The sequence below is a fragment of the Danio rerio genome, chromosome 20 (genome assembly GCF_052040795.2).
Source record: "Danio rerio strain M-AB ecotype USA chromosome 20, GRCz13ab, whole genome shotgun sequence".
NCBI lineage: Eukaryota > Metazoa > Chordata > Actinopteri > Cypriniformes > Danionidae > Danio > Danio rerio.
Genome location: NC_141040.1, coordinates 17,593,383 through 17,615,636, shown reverse-complemented (window position 1 = coordinate 17,615,636; position 22,254 = coordinate 17,593,383). Strand labels below are relative to the sequence as shown.

The 22,254-nt window shown below is 37.4% G+C and overlaps 1 long non-coding RNA gene and 1 other non-coding gene across 2 annotated transcripts in view; both read right to left on the bottom strand.

Annotated features, from left to right (window-relative positions):
* Positions 1-22,254, bottom strand: part of LOC147839117 (uncharacterized) — a 490,241-nt gene that overhangs the window by 402,514 nt on the left and 65,473 nt on the right. The gene's annotated exons all lie outside the window — the stretch shown is intronic.
* Positions 18-133, bottom strand: LOC137488747 (U5 spliceosomal RNA). The gene has a single exon (XR_015519286.1). It is a non-coding gene; the product is annotated as a U5 spliceosomal RNA (small nuclear RNA).

The window sequence follows — 22,254 nt, the reverse complement described above, 5'->3', positions numbered from 1 at the left end:
TCTTCACCATCATAGGAAGCCCCGCCTATCGGCAGGGCATCAAAAAATTAGTTTATACTCATAGTGTTCTTCCCCACGGAAATCTTTAGTAAAAGGCGAAAGATTTATACGATCTGAGGAAAAACATGAGTGTACTGTCTTCTGAGTGAAACCCGGAGGAGCCACACCAACCGCAACACCATTCACAATGACGGTAGCACTAAGGTTTGTTAAAACACTACTTTCATTTTAGTTCAACATCAATACAATAACTAAATAATGTTGTAATATATCAGTAAAACCGAATTAAATCCAGAATCTAAAGAATAAAAAGCAAAAATGTGTGTACAAGTGCGACCTCTCGAGATGCATTGTGGGTACTATATGTTTTTCCTGGTACGTCATGGTTGATATCATTTACATACAGTTCCGCGTTCCGTGACTCAGTGAAACCTGACCTTCACTGGAGTTTAATAACGCTTTTACTCGATGATCTCATTGAAAGTGCTTGCTTATGAGAAAATATGATGATATTGGCGAAATGCTCACGTCATTTTTGGCAATTCTACTGCAGCTTGTAGTAATGAAACCATGAACTCGTATAAATGCAGGCACATTCATTCAAGACGTTATGGAAAAGATAACACTGCTGCTCGTCACAATAATATGTGACATTAACCTAGGTTATATGTTGCCCTTAAAAATAATAAAAAAATAAGTATATTTACTGCTGTTAAGTTATGTGTTTGGAAAGAATCTCGTGCGTTTGTTAGGGAAGTAATTTTCACGGTTGGCATGGTTGCCAGATTTTCGCACAAAAACAAGCCCAAACAAAACAAAATAATCGAAATAAATGCCATATGTAAAGTACATAATTTACTTCATTAATATACTGTTTGTTATCTGAAAGTAACTTTAATTATAAAGATTCTGTTATCATAAAATACTTTCTTAAGGTCGACATGCTTTATTACATAAATAGATATTTACATTAGATGTTGCCAACCCTGTTGTTGCCAATGCGTCAATTGAGCCGTCATATTATTATCAGTACTAAGGTAGCGCTCCTGTGAAATCAATGCGGGACCAAGGTGCAGTGAGGACTGTGGCCATTCAGAGCCAGAAATAGGCTACACATATATCTATGATCTGGAGTTTTCCCCAAAGTCCAGCATCATTAGCACACTGTCTTGATTTGTGTGATAGAATGAAATTTGTCCTGGGAGCACTGTACAAATGTGACGGTGCTGACGCATGCTCAAGGTCCGTGTGTGATATCTAGTGTGTTTATCAATGGATTACATATACTTTTGTATTATTTAGCACCTAATATTGAGAGTCCTGCTAATCTATAGAAACAATTAGCAGACTAAAAAAAAAAAAAAAACTGGTTAAAATTTCACTGCAGACTTGGCAACACTACTCTTTAGCGACATCTATCGGTAATGATCTTCCTTTTTAAAGGAATAGTTCCCAAAAAAGTTCTCCCTTCACTTGTTTCATTTCAAAACTGAGTTTTTACTGTTGAATACAAAAGAAGAATGTTGGAATGCAGCAGCCATTGAATTCCACCGTGTTTTTTTTAAATATTATGTCAATAGGGGCATCCCTACATCATATAGGCCTACTTACAGTATGCACTATTGTACGCCATTTTATTGTATGTGTGGTAATAGATTCACACTGAAGATCCTAAAAAATAATGAGTGCACATTAAATACCTGGCTGATGCATTTATTTAACCAATAAAAATGTTGAACACCATGCACTCAACGGTCACTACTCAGATAGCAGAAGGGGAGATGCCAGGGTGCGAATTACAGGGGGATTGGTGAAGTCTGACCCCTAACCCTTGATACCCCTTGAAGGACACCAAAACAACAAGTGTGGGGGGATCAACGCTTCAAACAGTGGAAAATAGCTTGCACTGACCTGTGTCTTAAATAATAACATTAACAATAAAAAAATAAATATATAAATATACATTTGACCACCCCTATAATGGTTCACACTATTGTGAATGCACGATCACGGCCAGCAGCCTCATTCTGCAGAATAATACTCAGTCAGCGGTCAGAATCTAGAATCTGAACACCAGCAGATAAACCTACAGATAAATGCCACAAGTTTAAGGCACTTTTCTTGAAAAAAAGGTGTTTTAATCTGAATGTAGCCTAAACTCATATCTACTTTAAAATGCATCTAAAAAGTGCTTGAAAAGTTTGAAATAACCCATCAGAGGTTATCGTATAGGTCAGAATCCCTTTCCTTTCAGTTTCCTTTTATTTTTGTTATCCAAAACATCACAATAAATTGTGAATCAGCTCATTATTCATCAAAACACAGAAAACCTACAGTAAATAAGTTTGATAACCAATGAGATGTATTTAAATTATATATATGAATTTGGTTCACTGAAGCATGCATGCATATTTCTTTAAACAAACTACTGAGTGACCCCCTACCTACACTTAAAAAAAAATAATAATAATAATCTGTTAATTACCAGTTTCCAAAAATGGTAATTCACAAGTTTTTTTTTTTTTTTTCTGTTTATTTATGGTTGTGAGTTGCATTATGGGATGTTGATCTCTGCCTTGTCGACTTCTACTGTTGAAAATTCGACTCTACAGTTCAACAGTGAATTATTATTATTAACATTTTTGCAATAATATCTAAAAATTGTATATAGAGAAATAAGTCAATAAAATAAAAGAAAATGTACTGGCAGTTAATTACAAGGTATGTGTACAATAATATATAACACAAATCCAGACAATATATCACTTAAAACTGATACAAATGTTAATAAAAGTCAAATTTTTTTTTTACTTTTCAAGGATAAAAATTGATAGAAGAAAGATCAAGGTCTTATAATGCAATTCAAAAGCATAAATAAAGGAGGAAAAATATAGACATGAAATCACAAAATATGAAAAACTGATCATTTACAGATATTTGTTTCACAGTGGACACTTTCAGAATAAAAGGTACACGAACTGTCACTTGGGTTGTACCTTTTCAAAATATACAAATTTGTACCTACTAATTAATATATTAATATTTAAAGGGTATACAGTATCTAAAAAAATACTATAACTAATACTAATACTAAGTGTTCCTCTTAAATTTTTTTGCAACTAATATATACTTTTGAGGTACTAATAAGAACAATTTAAGCGCAAATGTGTAACCCCAGTGACAGCTCACAAACATTTATTTCTGAGAGTGTAGGCAATGACAAACTGTACTCATGACAGGTATTCACAATTTTGGATCTCATACTCTGCTGTTTATAAAATAGGTAAAGGACAAAATAGCACAATTTAACGTGAGTTTTGCATCTGTTTTTACTCATTTTGTACATGTAAGTTTCAAACAAATCAAATCTAAGTCAACTTAAAAATTTTCACCACAGAAAATAATCAATAATTGTAAGGTTTCATTTCATAACTTTTTATGTGGTTTAAGTATACCATAAACATAAATATACCCTCACCTGTCTCTGAATTCTTTGATTAAATCTCACAATTCTGACTTTTTAAAATTCTGAGTTTAAATTCTTTATAACTAAAGGCTGATCTATACTTCTGTGTCAAGCGCATATGTACGCTGCGACGCAGCCTATGCATGGACAAAAAGCCCTCGCCGTGGTCGTCGGCGACGCTGACGTGCACCTTTCAAAAAAAAGTAACTATATGTCGCAACAACATGTAGCACAAGCTCTGTGATTGGTCCGCTTGGTATCACTGACGAGTGCTGGCGGAGGTGAGAGCTACGCGAGCTCGAAGCAGCAAGGCTGCGTCCAAAACCGCATACTTCCATACTATACAGTATGCTAAATCCAGTATGCGATCAGAGTAGCTTGTCCGAATTCATCGAATTCGAAAATCAGTATGCGAGAAGTACCCGGATGACTTACTACTTCCGGCAAGATTTTGGAGTGCGCATCCCATCCATGCTGCGCTATGCCGTGATGCCCCATGAAGGAATTCATGAATGGGAGTAAATCGACGCAACTTATGCTGGTAGGTCACGTGACCATAACAAAATGGTGGATGTAGTACTTCTGAATTTAATTCATACTTTTCATATTCATACAGTATAAAACGTATTTTTCTATCAGTCGAGTAATACGTTTAAATTCAAATGCAGTACCTACTGAGTAGTAGGCAGTTTCGGACGCAGCCCGAGTGTTTTTAAGTGTGGAGTCATGTGAAGGAGCTTCGGATGGAAACTGTTGTTTTGTGTTTACCCGATTAAAGTTGTTGCATGTCAATTCCCGCCTCGAAATTAGTTTGAACCACCTGTACATTAAGGTAGTATTCAGAAAAAAACAAAACATCGGCAAAGAAACTCAACATAGAGGAACATAAACACCTACTGCCATCTAGCGTTTCAGCAGTGTTATTGCAGATGTAACAGGCCAGCAAGTAAAGTGCTGTGCAGGTAAAACCTAACTATCCTAAAAGAACCTCTGTATCCTAAACGTTTGGACAGGCTGGTGAACCTTTCTCCCCTTTCCAAAACCTAAAACTCCAGAGGAGACATGCCAGCGTGGATCAAGCTTTGTGAAGGGCGCTAAAAGAGCAGAGCCAAGTTGGTTTTGTTTTCGATATTCACATTCAGCGATAGACGGCAATATCTCATATGCCTCTTACATTACGATAAAAAGATACAAAAATACAAAGCAGGTTTTGTTTCACATCTGTCGTTTTCTTTTTTTTCCCGCTTGATATTATGAGCACTGCTCCGTTTAAGCCCTCGCAATAGTTGTCATGCTAATAGCAATCATATTTCCATCTGTTTCAAGCTACGAATGTTTGAAATTACATATTAACAGAACAAAACAGAGATGTGATCACAAACTGAGCACTTGCTGTCAATACACTTATCATTTATTCATTCTCTTTTTGGCCTTGTCCCTTTACTGATCTGGGGTCGCCACAACGGAACAAACTGCCAACATATCCAGCATATGTTTTATGCAGCAGATGCTCTTCCAGCTGCAACCTTACTCTAGAAAACATCCATACACACTCATTCACACATACACTATGGACAATTTAGCCTACCCAATTCCCCTGTACAGCATGTCTTTGGACTGTGGGGGAAATCAGAGCACCCGGAGGAAACCCACGCGAACGCAGGGAGAACATGCAAACTCCTCACAGAAACGCCAACTGGCCCAGCCGAGGCTCAAACCAGCGACCTTCTTGCTGTGAGGCGACAGCATTACCTACTGCACCACTGCGTCGCCTAAACTTATTATATATACTAATATTTGCTGGTAGGGAAAATCTATATGTTCACTTCTGCTATTTATACTTTGATTTCAATGTATTTATTTTTTCATCTCAACTGCAAATTAGAATAGAAACAATATAAAGTGCTCACAAACATACTGACAGTAAAAGGTACTGTACATTGTTTTGGGTCAATTATGCTAATATTCCCCACGAATCCATCAATTTCCCCTTTCTGGCTGTTCTTTTTAAGACTGAATAATGTTGAAGCACTGTCCATGCGCGTTTCCTCGTCGGATTGTAACACAATACATTATTGCACAACAATTACTCTATCAGGCTTTTTGGCAAAAAAAAATCACGGTTTCATTTGTTATTATTGGATTATTTTTAAATCTCAAAAATGACTAATTATAATCCTGGGAATGTCTGACACCGGCGCATACACACTGTAATAGATGAGCCAGGAAAGAAAGCTTGACAGGCGTAGCAACAGTAACTAAGGAGGGCGGAACTTAGCATAGGGTCAATTATAAATGCACGGCTACACGCATTGTATGCACCATGGGTCATGATGATCACTTGATGCAGAACTATAAACCAGGCTTAATTCTGAATATCTTAATCGTAATTTCTTAAAGCTGCACGTTTAAAACTCAAAACTGCAAAATACAAAATCAGTTTTGCGGAGAAAAAAGTAATGCAAGATTTCATCTCATAAGTTTATAAATGTTTGCAAGATAAACGTAAATTGTTCATTGTCCGGGGTAAAACATGAAAGATAAAGATGTAAAAACTATGGGGAAAAGTGACAATTGTTAGATGGTAACTTGCAATAATTTGTGAGATAATTTCATTTTGTCTTCTGTGCTATATGCACAAGTCAAGTTCAAATTATTTAAAGAGCAGACAAAAATAAAACTGATATAAAATCTAAAAACAATGACTTGTGGTAGATACATGTTTGATAAATTTAAACATACCAGATGTATATTCTGTACATACAGCAGAGAAAATAAGTATTGAATACGTCACCATTTTTCTCAGAAAACATATATAAAGGTGCTGTTGACTTAAAATTTTCATCAGATGTTGGTAACAACTAAACAAATCCACACATGCAAAGAAAACAAATCTAATTAGTTTACAAATGAAGTTATGTGTAATAAAATGAAATGATGCAGGGAAAAAGAATTGAACACATGAATAAAGAAAGGTGTAGAAAAGCAGTGGACGCCCAGACAGCAGCTGAAATCTCTCAAGAAGTTATTCAGCAACCCTCTGCCCTCCATCATTGTAAATTAATATTAGCTGATTCAGTCCAACATCTACATTAACAGGATGGTGAAGATATAACCAGAGTAGACATTTCAGCAAGACAATGATAAAACACAGCCAAGGAAACTCTCAAATGCTTTCAGAGAAAGAAAATCATTTTGTATGTTTTCCCTGCGTTCGTGTGGGTTTCCTCCGGGTGCTCCGGTTTGAGTCCAAAGACATGCGATACAGGTGAATTGGGTAGGCTAAAATTGTCTGTAGTGTATCAGTGTAAATGAGTGTGTGTGGATGTTTTCCAGAGATGGGTTGCGGCTGGAAGGGCATCTGCTGCGTAAAAACATGCTGGATAAGTTGTTGGTTCATTCCACTGTGGCAACCCTGGATTAATAAAGGGACTAAACCGAAAAGAAAATGAAAATGAATGAAGTCTGTGAAATCCTGCAAGTGTAAGATGGATATCCATGGACATGGATTTATACACTGCAAAAACCTGAATATTTCTGCCTTTTTCACATTAAAAACGTATCATGTTGTTCAGTGAGATAGTGTGCTTTTGCATCTGTGCACTGAGACTGAGTTTGTGTGTGTTTCTGAGCATAATTATTCTGAGGATCTGCTCCTAAGATGCTCAAACACAAACTACACTGCTGACTTAGCTGAAAACCAAACACAGAAAAGAGCGTGAAGACAGAAACAGTTCGATTTTATCTTTCTCAGGTGGCGCAGAAAGCCAAACGATATCAGCACTTTTAAATCCCCTTAGATCTCTTTAATATCTCCTAGACAATGTTTAGATTGAACAGAGAGCGTGTGGAAACTTTGCTTCTTGAATTATTCCCTTAAGCAATCTCACGTCTGCTCTAAAGAAGTCTCTAACTTAACCATGGATTTCAGACACTTAAACCATGTAAAAACTAACTCTATCCCAGGACCGCTGCTGGCCAAAAGGGTCCCCTAAGCAAAGTTTTACTGTGGTGCCCCCACAGAGGAACAAAATCACACAAACATTTAAACATGTATGTATGTATGTATGTATGTATGTATGGTATGTATTTATTTATTTATATGCATAAATATGCATATAAACCCTCAAATTATACTTGGACGTTCAAATGTTTACATTACAAAATAATAGCTTACATAAAAATAAACACTGTCATGTGTTCTGCAGAAACATCATTTCAAACATTTACAAAGGGTAAAGCATAAAACCCTCTCTGTACCTGTAGATATGGACGGTCCTCAGTGCTGCATCCTGTACCTGTGCAGCTGCTGGTGTCTCTGGAGCAGTGCTGGTCAGGCCACCTCATCTTCTTTTGTGACAAATTTAAGCATTGACCTCCATGTACAATACAGAAAAAATTAGTCATTTAAAGAAAAAAGCTCATGACATACCATTAAGACAATGGGCTAGTCAAGCACTCTTCATAATGTTTACAAAACTACAATCAAAATGTGGATTTAATTTGCATTGTAATCTATGGTGACAAAAGCTGACCCTTGTTTTCAGTATAAATCAAAGACACTTGTGGTTTTTAAGAATGAATCGGTGTATTTTTAAACAAAAACTTTTGTTAACATTCAGAAAAAATAATCATTAATGAATTTATGCAATAAAAATGGTTTCTGGCCCGTGATTTACAGTAATTTGACTCATTTTATATAATTGATCTTCCAGAAATCACAGAATAAGTTGGTTTTGTTATTTCATACTGTAATGCACAAAAAAAGACTAAAGAGACTTTATTGACATAGCAGTGATACAAGCAATAACAGCAATAAGAAATGTATAGAAATAGACAAAGCAATAAACAATGATAACTGCTGTCTGCAAAGAATTGTGCAGTGCATGTGTATCTAGCTAGTGTGCAAACAGAATTGTAAAGTATTGCACAATTAACACTAATTCAGTTTGTGTAATTAGCAGCAACATGGGGAAGAGGGGCAAACGCGAAAAGTCATAGAACATGTCCTGTCTAAAGCACAATGCATAGCAATTGTGGAGAAGTTTAAACGTTAGCCTCACTAGTTTACTTGAACAACCAAAAATATGTTTTCCAGATTCATGGAAGTTACCTGAAGGTGATGCACACGATTCATCTTGTACTTTCTTCCTATTCTCGGCTCCAGACTGCTGTTGTCTTTTTCCGTGCATAGAGCTGCAACTTGCATCTATTATAATTATATGCAGCTCGAAACCGCAAAGATTAGTGGACCGGGCCGCGCTACGCGCACGCGGCCATGCGCGTGCACGAAAAATTACGTCACATATTTGTTTATGCGTCCGCCTTAAAATGATTTTTAAATGTGTTTAACAACATATTATCAATAAATGTTTTATCTACACGCAGTTTATGTTGATATTAGTAAATAAATATAAAAAAATTTTCGAGCAGTTGATGTGACCCCGAGTTGAGGCCCTACGCAGCCTGAGTACTCTGCATTTTAGAAATATTATAAGAAATTTTTTATATAGGAATAATGCTATCAAGGTGTGTTGATCTGCATTTTTTATGTGTTTTTGACTTGTTATTGTCAAAACAACACCAAAAACTAAACAATGCAAATCAATTTGATGTCAAAACCTTATAACGTCTATTTTACATCGATGGCCTTCTGACCACCAACATAATGGCATAAAAAAATATTATAAAAGTTTTATTAATCTGAACGTTTATGTTCCAGATGACGAATTAAGAGTGTTTTTTATAATCCCTAAAATGCATGTAAACTATCTTGATGTCAAAATAACATCAAATTGACATCTAAAATAGGTGTCGAAAAATGTCTTGTCCTGTAACCAATTTCTGACATGTTTTTTTTTTTTTTATGTCGTTTAGTCAAAAATGTCACTAAAAGTTACTTTTAGAAACTTTTTAATTTCAAAAGGTGTTGGAGGAAAGATCCCATGATGTAATTCAAAAGCATAAATGGAAAAAAAGCATGAATCACAAAATAAACTGTTCATTTCTGGATATCTTTACAGGGTAATTAAGCAAATAAAGTGTATTGTGGCACAATTAGCTCATAAACCCCAAATTTTCTTTCTGATGGCATGTGTTGATCTTGATCACCCAGTTTCTCCACGCATCAGAGCCTCTGACAGATGAACCGTCCATTAAATAGTAACAAAGTCTCCCTCCTCAACTTCACCTGACACTCTGCCGTCTGCAAACTGACACGCTGGAGATGATCCAGAGATGAAAGTTACACTAATGAGCTCAATCGTTCGGTTTACGCTGACGTTTACCCCAGAATGCCAGCTTAGCTTTCAGGTCCACCATCGTGCCACCAGCATGCGACTGTTATTCTGTTCTGACGCACTGAAGGTTTCCCATGTAATCCATTAATAACCAGACTAGTAGCCCAATCTGGAAAAAAAGCTACAAAAAAAATAAATAGAATAAAACTGTTAGATTCAATTGGGCCAACTGGATTACAATTACATTCTGAGTATAAAGGTGGTTTATAGATGGTTTAAAAATTAGGAATTCAACAGCCCTTCAGTATAATGATGTATGCCATACAAAAATGGTATCGATAAACATAAAATGACGTGTTATTTTAAACACTCCTTCCACATTCTGGGAGTTTGCAATAGCCCTCCCAAATAGCAAAATTTATCTGGCCCACACAATCAGGTTTTGACAATCTGGTACATGACTGGACCAAGTCTGGCTTTCAGACAAGGGCCAAACCTGGACCATATCTGGGTCAAGTCACAACCAAGTTAATGACTCATAACTAGGACTGAACTGGGCCTGATAGGTTGGTGTGTCACGATTTCAATTAAATTGATTAACCGATAAAGCATTTTCCTTTGGGGCACACTATGGGTGAAGTGACCTGATTGGTAGATTTTTTTTACTTTGTAAAGATTATTTATAAACTAATTTTGGGAGAATCATGTGCTAATGATGGAACACAGCTGGTACCGCATTAGTTAATTCATGATTCACCAATCAGATGATTCCTAAGCCACTGTAAATATTCTAAGTTCCATTTCACAGCTATCTTCGTTTTGAAGAATGCCCCTTCCACCCCTATTGCTTCTCCTTTCCTAGATGGATGACATGGTGGCCCAGTGGTTAACACTTGTTGCCTCACAGCAAGAACGTCACTGTTTCTTGTCCTTAACAAGCCAGCCGACGTAACTGTGCAGAGTTTACACATTCTCCCTGTGCTCATGTGGGTTTCCCCAGGTCCCCCGGTTTTCCTTCCACCGTCCAAAAATAGGCAACATCCATTAATTAACTAATCCAAATCTGCATCACAGACATGCTCTTAGTAAGTAGCTATCTCTTAATATTAATCACTATCTGTTCATTAGCTACTAAAGCAGGGAAGTTTCGCAATCTACCTGAGCTCAAACTCCCAGCTCGCCCTGCAACAGGAGGGAGCCCTGGGCTCGAAGATCTTATGAGCTCAGGGCTTTCTCCTGGACAGCATGCCAAACATGCTTTATAATCTATTATCAGCTAAGTGTGAACTCTTGAAACTCAAGAATTTATGTATTTTAAATTTGGGTCAAGACAGGCCAACCTTCTGTGACCCACACATCAATTTTTAAAATCTAAGCCAAATACTAAATTTTACATATGGCCCAAATCTCGTGTGCCATCTTAAAGACGGTGCAACCTCTGCTAAACCCAGGCCATGTTTGGCCCACATGCTGTATGCCATTGCCGGATGAATGCCTGCTGTGACAGCTTTATGCCAAATCTGGGCCAGAATGGATTGCTTCATGGGTATTATTAATGATTTGTGCAAAACTTAAAAAAAAATTGGCTTCCCATTAACCGATGACACAAAAAGTCTTTCTAAAAATCATTATGATGGATGTTGGTAGATTTAGAGTAGTCAGCATTTAAAGCGGACCAAATGGTTCCATCAAAGTTGTCCTAACACTATTGAACAACACACATTTCTTCCTTATTATAATTTCGGAAAAAAAATATTTTTAAATTGCCTACAAAATCCCCTTTTCAAAGGAAATACACTTGCATGCAAGCAGCAATTGTAATGGTTTCTTTCCAACTGAAACTAAATATGGTTAATGTAAATGTCATCATTATGTCAGAGCCAGTTTACAAAATATAAAAAAAAATTGAAAAACTGAAAATTTTTAGGCCTCCTGACAAACTGGAAGTCATTCATCATTTCCAATAGCAAGTAGTATGGGAACTGAATAGGTCTTTATGCAAGCTTCCCTGAGCAAATCAAGGCAAAATCAGGTGCAGCTTGACTAGTGACTAACACCATTCTGTTATAAATAAGATTGCTTTTACTGCATTAGTTAATATAAAGCAATGTGTTTTAGTTATGTTTAAATCTTATTAAATAAATTAGGAAGCACCCATGGCAACTATATTTACCTTCGACCAATAGCCTCAATCTAGTTTGGTTTTTAGCCCTTCGTAAAAAAAAAGTTTGGGCACCCCTGCTCTAGACCCTGAGACCACAAAATTTTTACAGGTTATATCACATCACACGCTACAAAGACTTTCCGCTCCAGTTTATTGCAACACTGTAATCCTACAATTTTGCATTTTTAAATACACACAAGAGGTCGAACCATGAGCATCAGCTCTATCGGTGGTCACATACCTTTGCAAGATGTGACATCACGGGTCAAAGCTCACTAAAAGCACTATTAGAATAAAAAGGTACAAAAGTTGCCATTAGAGTGGTACCATTTCTATTTGCGCTAATATGTACCATTTATGTGCAAATATGTATGAACTATAATGTAGCTTCACCCAAAAATGAAAAATGTGCCATCATTTACTCACCCTCTTGTTCAAAACCTGTTTAGTTTCTTCTCTTGAACACAAATGAAGATATACTGAATACATTGTTTGGGGGGGAAAGGCAGCCATTGACCTCAGTAGTATTTTTGGTTCCAATAATGGATGCCAATGGATGCTTTTCCCAACATTTTTCAGAATAACTTGTTTTGTGTTTAGGTGTCACCGACTCGATCCCAGTCATTCCCCTCGCTGGCCAGCAGAGGTCACCATCCCCAGACTATTAACCAATATGTCATCCACTTACACTGATAGCCTGCACACCTGAAGCGCATCCACTTGATCACCCACGCCCACGCTTATAAGCAGCACACACACACTCAGTCACTGCGAAGTCTTGTTCTGCCCCGGCTAACACTACTGAGCGTTTCTCTACACTGCCTGCTTTCCTGTTGCTTACCTTACCTTACCTTGCCTTGTTCCTCGACCTCGTCCTGCCAGCCGCCTGCCTTGTACCTCAGCCTGATTACCGACTTTGATCCTAGCCGCCTGCCTTGAACTCTAGCCTGGATACCGACCTTGATATTCGCCGCCTGCCTCAGACCCATGCCTGAACATTCATACTGTGATTACCTGCGTTCGCACACGCTTTACATCTGTGTGCTTGTGTTTAATAAATTTACTGCAAATGGATCCCTCTGTGTCAGCCCCTGCGTTACATTAGGAGAAGACATTTATAAAGGTTTACAACCACCTCTAACTAGTGTAAATTGAGTAAATTGGTGAACTATCTTTTTAAGATGCTGAAATGCACACTTTAGGAGTAAATTAGGTACAACTGTGACCCATTTGAAAGGGTACAAGCCTAGTCAAAATTTTTGTACTGCTAGTTTTCTGAGAGATTCTGTAAGTGTTATTCACAAAGGACAGTCAGTCTTGATAACACCAAAAGGATATCTTAGAACAGAGGTGTCAAACTCGGTTCCTGGAGGGCCGCAGCTTTGCACAGTTTAGTTCCAACCCTGCTCCAACACACTTACCTATAGGTTTCGAACGAACCTGGAGAACTCAAGTAGGTTGATCAAGTGTGTTTAATTAGGGTTGGAACTAAACTCTGCAGAACTGCAATTCTCCACGAACTGAGATTGACACCTTAGAAGAAAAGTTAAGTAAAGTATGAGGTAAATGACCTTCCTCTGGAATATTATCCTCATAAGAGATTAAGGATACCGGTAAGTATCAACAGTGGTGAGTAAACTTGATGCACAGGTCTTTTTTCCAGCTTCCAATCCAAGAGATCAATGAACAGGTAAATATACCACAGGTAGGAAACATTAACTGCTTAATCCACATTTAGTTGATTAATAGATGGGTGACTGATGGCGACAGACAGCTCCATGACAAACTCTCTTAAGCTCACACTGTGCAATTTAGGCCACGATTTAGTTTCAGATTACACAATTTTATTGTCAGTAACAACAGTCACTGTGCCACATTATGTTATTGTGTCTAAAATGTAGGGTGCCATGGGTACCGAGATTGCTTCATGATCAATCAACCAACTAAATTATAAATCTCTCTGTAAATGTTTACATAATTCCAGTACTTGCTTACCAGGCCATCGATCACCAACATTTATCTTTTTTTTGTCATGATAGTTTCTTGATGAGATGTAATACAAGCATACTGTTGTCATAACTACACAAAGCTTTCTTTCATTTAGTGCAATCAGTCCTCTCTCTTTCATTTTGGCATTTTAAATGCTCTGTACAAATGGAATGATTTGCTCCTATTGATCAATGTCAGCCATGTAAAAATTAAACATGGTAGATATGGTGTGTCATCCACTATGGCACACTACACAAAAACAAACATTTGAATATTGCATCCAGACAGTCATTTGTTATTTATGAATAACAATCTTTAAAAACTAACAATGAATATGTAAAATCACATCCTGGATCAAGTCAAAATGACAATGGATTCACATTAACTAGTTTTTAAAGGGGACCTTTTATGGACCTTTTAAAAGATGTCAAACAAGTCTCTAATGTTACCAGAATGTGCATGTGAAGTTTCAGTTTAAAATACAAATAATGTTTTATAACTCGTTAAATTGGCCACTTCAAGGCTTTGATCCTCATTGTGCCATTTTGGTGACTGTCGCTTTAAATTTAAATGAGATTGTGTTCTTTTCAAAAGAGGGTGGGGCTACAAATGACTATAGCTGCGTCCCAAATGGCACACTATACACTATGCACTCATGCACTATGTACTTATGCACTTACACACTCAACAGGATAGTACATGTATGTAGTGGCGTCCCAAATGGCACACTAATGTTTTTTTTACTAAGCGGAAATTCAAACTATTTCCCTGATGACGTTTAACGGTCGCCAAATGAGTGAAATAAACAACCGAATTATCAAATAATACCTGCCGTGAGTATTGCCGCATTCACCATCGGGTGGCGCTATAATCACTCTCGTAGAAGAATTTTGCTCTCACCATCCAAAATAAATAAAGTTATTCAACATGTGCGTCCAATAGCTCCGCCCCTTCCGCTACATAAGCAAACCTGCGGTCGTTGAGTGCGTGAAGTGTCCATCTTTACACACTTCATTTTAGCGGCTGAATGAGTGCATCATCCGGGCAATTAAAGTGCACTTATTATTTTTAGAGTTTTCAGTGTGAACACACTACTTACACTATTTATACTACAAAATGGCGTAGAATAGTGCATAAGTATGCGATTTGGGACGCAGCTTATGTTTCAGCATAGTGACGGATTCAAAAACGGGTCTGTGCTAATGAGTTAGAGATCATCACAAACGGGCGGGGCTTTCCTCCTCTGATGACATGTACAAATGGAGAATGTTAAGCAAAGTGTTTCTGCAGACTGTTTTTATCAAGTGTGATTAGAAAAAAAAATAAAAGTAATATATTTTTACCATTAGAGGCTGGCTATATTTACACACTGTTGCCACACAACTGTGTTTAAACATTATAAAAGTGGTTTTGGCGTAAAAGGTCCACTTTAAATCAATCGTTTTCAAACTGTGTAAATAACTATCGGACTGTAAGACCTAATAAAATAAGATATGAACTCAATTGTGGCAAATAAAGTTAATGTTATACAAAATAAACATTAAAGATTCCTCTGGTAGACTGGACCAGCTCTATACCCTCACCAGGGTGCTTGAGGGTTCATGGGAGTATGCCCAACCAGTCCACATGTGTTTTGTGGACTTGGAGAAGGCATTCAACTGTGTCCTCTTTCTGTGGAGGTTGCTCTGGGAGTATTGGATCAGAAGTTCTCTGTTAAAGGCCGTCTCGTCCCTGTATGAACAGAGTAGATGTGGTTCACATTGCCAGCAGTAAGTCAAACTTGTTTCCAGTGCATGTTGGACACTGGCAAGGCTGCCCTTTGTCATCATATCTATTCAAAATTTTTATGGAAAGAATTTCAAAGTACAGCCTTGGGCTTGAGGGGGTCCGGTTCAGGGACCAGAGGATTTTGTCTCTATTATTCGCAGATGATATTGTTCTGTTGGTTTCACCGAACATGGATCTTCAGTACCTCCAAGTCCAGGGCCATGGTGCTCCACCGAAAAAGGTGGCTTGCCATCTCCTGGTTGGAGGAAAATCCTTTCCCCAAGAGGAGGTGTTCTAGTAACTTGGGGTTTTGTTTATGAGAGAGGGTAGGATGGAACATGAGATTGACAACCAGATTGGTGCAGCAGCAGTAATGCGGTCAATGTATCAGTCCAATGTGGTAAAGAATGAGCTGAGCCAAAAGGCAAAGCTCTCAATTTACCAGTCAATTCCCACTCTCACCTATGGTTATGAGCTTCGGGTCATGACCGAAAGGACAAGATCTTGGATACAAGCGGCCGAAATGAGTTTCCTTCGCATGGTGGCAGGGTGCACCTTTGTGTCTGGGGAGAGGGAAGTCTGGAGTTCTCTCCCTAGACTGCTGCCCCTGTAACCCGGTCCTGGAAAAGTGGATGAAAATGAGATAAGATTCCCACGTGACCTAAATGTCTAAGATTTTTTAAATTTACAGTTGCATATTCCCAAATAACCTTGAGTATTGCCGACACATATGAAGACATCAAAAAATTGTATTGGTTTTAGCTGAAACCAGTGAGCATCTTTAGAGGCACCTATCATATTGTAGACTACACCTCATTTGCAATTACATTTTACAGTCCCACACATCCAGTATGGAGTAAAGTGCCCCAGTCAAGCACAACAGCTCTACATAGTGAGTTGATTTACCTGTGGGAGGCCTGAACAGCTAAAGGCAAGTGTTACTCTCCACCACAACGCAAGTTACACAATGCAATGAATCATGATTCTCACATGTAGGCATTGATAGTGCAAGGCGAGATCTTCAGATGAAAAATAGTTTCACTTGACAATGATTTGCCCTCTTTGTTGATACCGAAGGATTCGAAGATTCCTTCCGCTATAATAATAGAACAGGCTGTGTGTGTAGTAGACGCACATATCGTGTTTCTTTTGCACCTGCGTCAGCTTTGTTTCTCTCTCTCTCTCTCTCTCCCTCCATCTGTCTCGCCTCACAGACACAGACAGTCAAGACGGTCAAAGTCAATGGCTGAACACTCTGTCCCTCCTCTGTTTCTGCGACGTCAGGGGTGAAGTCGTATGACATCACTGAACACACACACATATGCTGCCCGAGGTGCTGCTGAAGAAAACACAGACAGACAAAAGCGCACATTTACTCTTTGTGTGCTTGTGTTCAAAACAACATACTCAGTTTCACCACTGCCATCGAACATGCATTATTGTGACCCTGGACCACAAAAGCAGTCATAAGGGTCAGGTTTTGAAAATTAAGATATACAGTCAGAATTGTCAGCCCTATTGAATTAATAGATGCCTTGTATGTTTTTACCCAAATTTGAGTTTAATGAAAAGATTTTTTCAGTACATTTCTAAACATAATCATTTCTAATAACTGATTTATTTTCTCTTTGCCATGATGATCGTACATTATATTTTACCAGATATTTATCAAGATGCTAGTATTCAGCTTAACTAGGTTAACTAGGCATGTTCGGGTAATTAGGCGAGGCATTGTATAACGATGGTTTGTTCTGTAGACTATCAAAACAAATAAAGCTTAAAGGGACTAATAATTTTGACCTTTAAATGTTTTTAAAAAAACTAAAAGCGGCTTTTATTCTAGCTCAAATAAAACAGGAGGTCTTGGTGCTCGACCAGAAAAAGGTGGTTTGCCATCTTCAGGTTGGAATAAGGCCCTTACATCACCAGGTGGAGGAGTTAAGGTATCTTGGGGTTTTGTTTACGAGTAAGGGAAGGATGGAGCATGAGACCCCTCACACCCAAACACTGCCTCTTTGAACTTTTACCTTTTGGTTGACGTTACAGAGCCCTGTGCACCACAACAGCCCGACAGAGAAATCGTTTCTTCCCTCAGGCAATCTATCTCATGAACACTTGATAATAATAATTGTGGAACCAACATCACTACTTGCTGTACACTTTAACAACACACTTTACATGCCAATTTGCACATAACAGCCACACAAATAACATTGTATATATTAATACAGCTCTACATACACTTGTCATTATGTACATTTGCATTCACTACTTACTTTTATTTTTAAAATACATTTAATATCTGTTTTTTGCCCTGTCTCTGTAGTTCTGCTGCACTGTAGAAGCTCTGTCACGAAAACAAATTCATTGTATGTGCAAACATACCTGGCAATAAAGCTCTTTCTGATTCTGATTGACAGGCAGATTGGTGTAGTGGCAGCAGTAATGCGGTTGATGCACTGGTCCATTGTGGTAAAGAAGCTGAAAGGCAAAGCTCTCAAATTACCAGTCAATCTATGGTCCTACTCTCAACTATGGTCATGAGCTTTGGGTCATGACCGAAAGGACAAGAACTTAGACTCAGATCCAATCGGCCAAAATGAGTTTCCTTCGAAGGGTGGCAGGGTGCACCTTTATAGATAGGGTGAGGACCTCTGTCCCCCGGGAGAAGCTTGGAGTAGAGCCGCTGCTCCTCCACATTGAGAGAAGTCAGCTGAGGTGGCTCTGGCATCTAATGCCTCCTGGATGCCTACCTAGGGAGGTGTTCCAGACATGTCCCACCAGGAGGAGGCCTCTGGGAAGAACCAAGACATGCTGGAGGAACAATGTCTCTCAGCTGGCCTGCATGGAAATGCCTTAGGATCCCTACAGAGAATCTGGAAAGAGGAAAGTCTCGGGTTCTCTCCTGAGACTGCTGCCCTCTCGACCCGGCACCAGAAAAGCGGATGAAAATGAATGAATGAAATAAAACCAATAAGACTTTCTATTGAAGAAAAAATATTATAGGAAATACTACGGCAAATAATTTTGACTTGAACTGTATACATCTTTTAAAAAAATGTTAAAAATGCCACAGTAAAAATCCATGACCTAGTTAACAGTACATTTCCTTAATACATGTAGTTAATAACCCTAAATTGACATAAAATGACACTTTACTTTTTTGTTGACATTACTATGGTTCTTTTTTCTCTTGATTTATGCAAATTAGAGTTTTATGATGCATGTTGATAAATAGAGGGTGTCATGGTGGCGCAGTGAGTAGCGTGATCGCCTCACAGCAAAGAGGTTGCTGGTTCAAGCCTTGGCTGGGTCAGCTGGCATTTCTGTGTGAAGTTTGTATGTTCTCCCCTTGTTTACGTGGGTTTCCTACAGGTGCTCCGCTTTCCCCCACAAGTCCAAACTCATGTGGTATAGGTGAACTGGGTAGGCTAAATTGTCTGTAGTGTATATTTGTGTGAATGAGTGTATGGACATTTGTGGCTGGAAGTGTAAAACATATGCTGAATAAGTTGGAGGTTCATTCTACTGTGGTGACCCCAGATTAATAAAGGGACAAAGCCGAAAAGAAAGTACACAAATGTTGATAAATAATGTTTGTTTCATTACCTTAATTTTATTTGTGTTACCATGATGATGTTTAGTTGTGTGAATGACACTAAACATTTTTATTAGTGTTTCTTTTCTGTTTGTGGGACAAGTTGTTTGTGGTTTGCCTTTCTCCTCCACTTTGTCTGTGTAACAAAGTTATGCTGTGTATATATTGTAACTTCAAAAAATAAAAATAAAATACTGTAGTTTACTGTAAATTTTAGATATTACAGTAAAATTCCTGCAACCTCAAATGTTTTTCTTTTTACCTCAAATTAGACATTTTGTTTTCTACAGTAAATACTCGTCCATTAGTTTGTAGCTTTGTTGTGACTGGACGATGGTTGGCTGAGATACAGCCATTTGAAATTCTGTCATCTGAATACTGAGGAAAATTTCAGTAACCCAATACAATAGTGTTGCGCAAGACTAATATAATGCTTCAATCATGCAAAGATAATCTTGAGTTGATGGATAAATCATAAAGAGCTTTATCATTTTAATGATTGCTGCATGAGCAACAAATGAAAATTCTATTTGATTCATTGTGTAGTCAACAAAATATTCATAAATAAATGAGCCACAATGTACTGATTCCCTACAAACATATTATATTAACTAATTACTGTTAAAGTCACAATTATTAGCCCCTCTGAACTGTTAGTTCCCCTGTTTATTTTTTAATTTCTGTTTAACAGAGAGAAGATTTTTTCAACACATTTCTAAACATAATGATTACAACCCATCTCTAATAACTGATTAGGTTGGAATAATTAGGTAATTACGTTTGTTCTGTAGACTATCAAAAAAATATGACTTAAAGGGGCTAATAATTTTGTGCTTAAAATGTTTTTTTAAAAATTAAAAACTGCTTTCATTCTAGCAGAAATAAAACAAATAAGACTTTATCCAGAAGAAAAAATATTATCAGACATACTGTGAAAATTCCCTTGCTCAGTTAAACATCATTTGGGAAATATTTTTAAAAACCTAAATACTTCTTTAAATAATCATCACCTAATGATTTGAAAAGGTATCACCTTTACAAAGGTATTAAATAATGTCATAACAGACTATCTATCAATTAGTTAACAGTCCTGTGCCTCAACAAGTAGGCTAATGTCATAACATTAGCCTACTTGTTGGGAAACAGGACTGTTTACTAATTGATTATACTGTAAGTTGGCCTAGTTAGTCCTGTCTGTGCCTCAATGAGTATCAGCTTTACCCATCGAAATTTACCCTTCATCCCAAAGGGCTCTTAAAAGTGGCCAATTTTGAGCACTTTAATTTTGAGCGGCACTTCTATATGGTGGCCATGATTTTTTTCATTTTGGTGACATATTTAGTATGCCTAAGGTAAATAACTAAAAGGCAGTCGAAAATGTGGAAAAATTGCATTTAAATTTTGATTTAAAGTACAAAATTACAGAATCGTGAAATCATGGATGAATTGATTTCTTTAAGAGAATTAGAATCTTATTTATTGACCAGTTATAAAAATGTAAACAGCCAATAATTATAAATGAGTTCAATCATAAGAACTAGTCACTGACTCTGCGCGTTTCTTGATTGAACAGATACAGTCACCGAGAACTCTGAAATGACATAAGCCATCTGACTGAACTTTAATCATGACTTTAAACAAAACCAACATCTGGAGAGGATGCTGTGGGTTTTTTGACAATGAAGATGAAATGTAAATGTACAAGTTATGCTATTCAAACAGCAGATAAGAGGATTGAATCACCTACAACAGCTTGAAGAGCTACATATTTTCGAGGCTGAGTTAAAAACACAGTAAGCAACAGTGACAAATGCATTAGTTTTCTGTATGTGTGTGTCCTTTTAAGCTTCGAAACATCATCTTGGTCTTCTATATGACATGCATTCACCTAGTCAGCACACCCCTACATTACTGGTACTTCATATTGTGCTGGTTAGATGCTACTTCGAAGTAGGAGCTAATTTAGTACCTCTGAAATGAGTTCCTACACTCTAATAATGTATATGATCAATTAATCATGACAAGCAAATATTTTTAGTTCATTGTAACTTATCAAACTAAGTTGATCATGTTCTAACTTAATTTTATAAGTTATGCAAACTGTTTTAAGTCAGTTTCAAGAGTTCGCACTTAGATATTGCTTGATAATAGCAGGTTTGGCATGCTGTCCTGGGAGAGAACCCTGAGCTTGATGTAAGGGGGTACAAGATCAGGTAGTTATAAGGCAGTGAGTTTGGATTAATCTGATTTGTTTACTAATGATTATAGATGAGGGACCAGCTGCGATCAATCATATTGAAACTAGTTTGTGAAACTTCACTTAAAATAATATAAGTTCAATGGATTTGTAAGATTAATTTGATTTAACATAAAATTTAAGGCAACCAGAATTTTTTTACAGTGTATAAATCAAATTGTTCCCAGTTTGTATGGTGCAAAAAAAGCAGATAACCCCAGATAACTCCTTTTGTGAGAAAATCATAATTTGTAATTTTCATTACTCTCACAGAGGTTTTCAGACTTGTATATGTTCCTCACACCTCATTCAACTCATCAGCTCGTTAGTAGACCTGAACTGAGTGTGCAAGAGTGGAAAGTGAAACATTCAAACGCTGTATTCCATTTGGAAGGCTTCATCCCTATGCCCTAATCCCTTCGAAGCGTTTATTTGACCCTTTAACTGATTTTGGGAATATAGGCATGAGCCCTTTCGGAATAGAATGTAGTGTGTGATATTTTGTGCAAAGGATCATGGGGACCATCAGTTGTAACCTTCATTTAGAAGGCCCCTTCAAAGTGTCCAGTTTTGAGCCCTTGGGTTTGGTATGACACTTCATTATGGCCGCCCATGACTGTTTTGCCTTCTGAGTGTGATATGTTCTGTGGAACACACCAAAAAATGCAGAAATTCGTGGATGAAAACATAGAGAAGGTGATTATTGCTTTGAATTTTGCACATCAAACATTGAATCTTAACATATGCCTTAAAGGTAGTCTTTATTTATGAAATATAATTATTTGGTAAATGAAT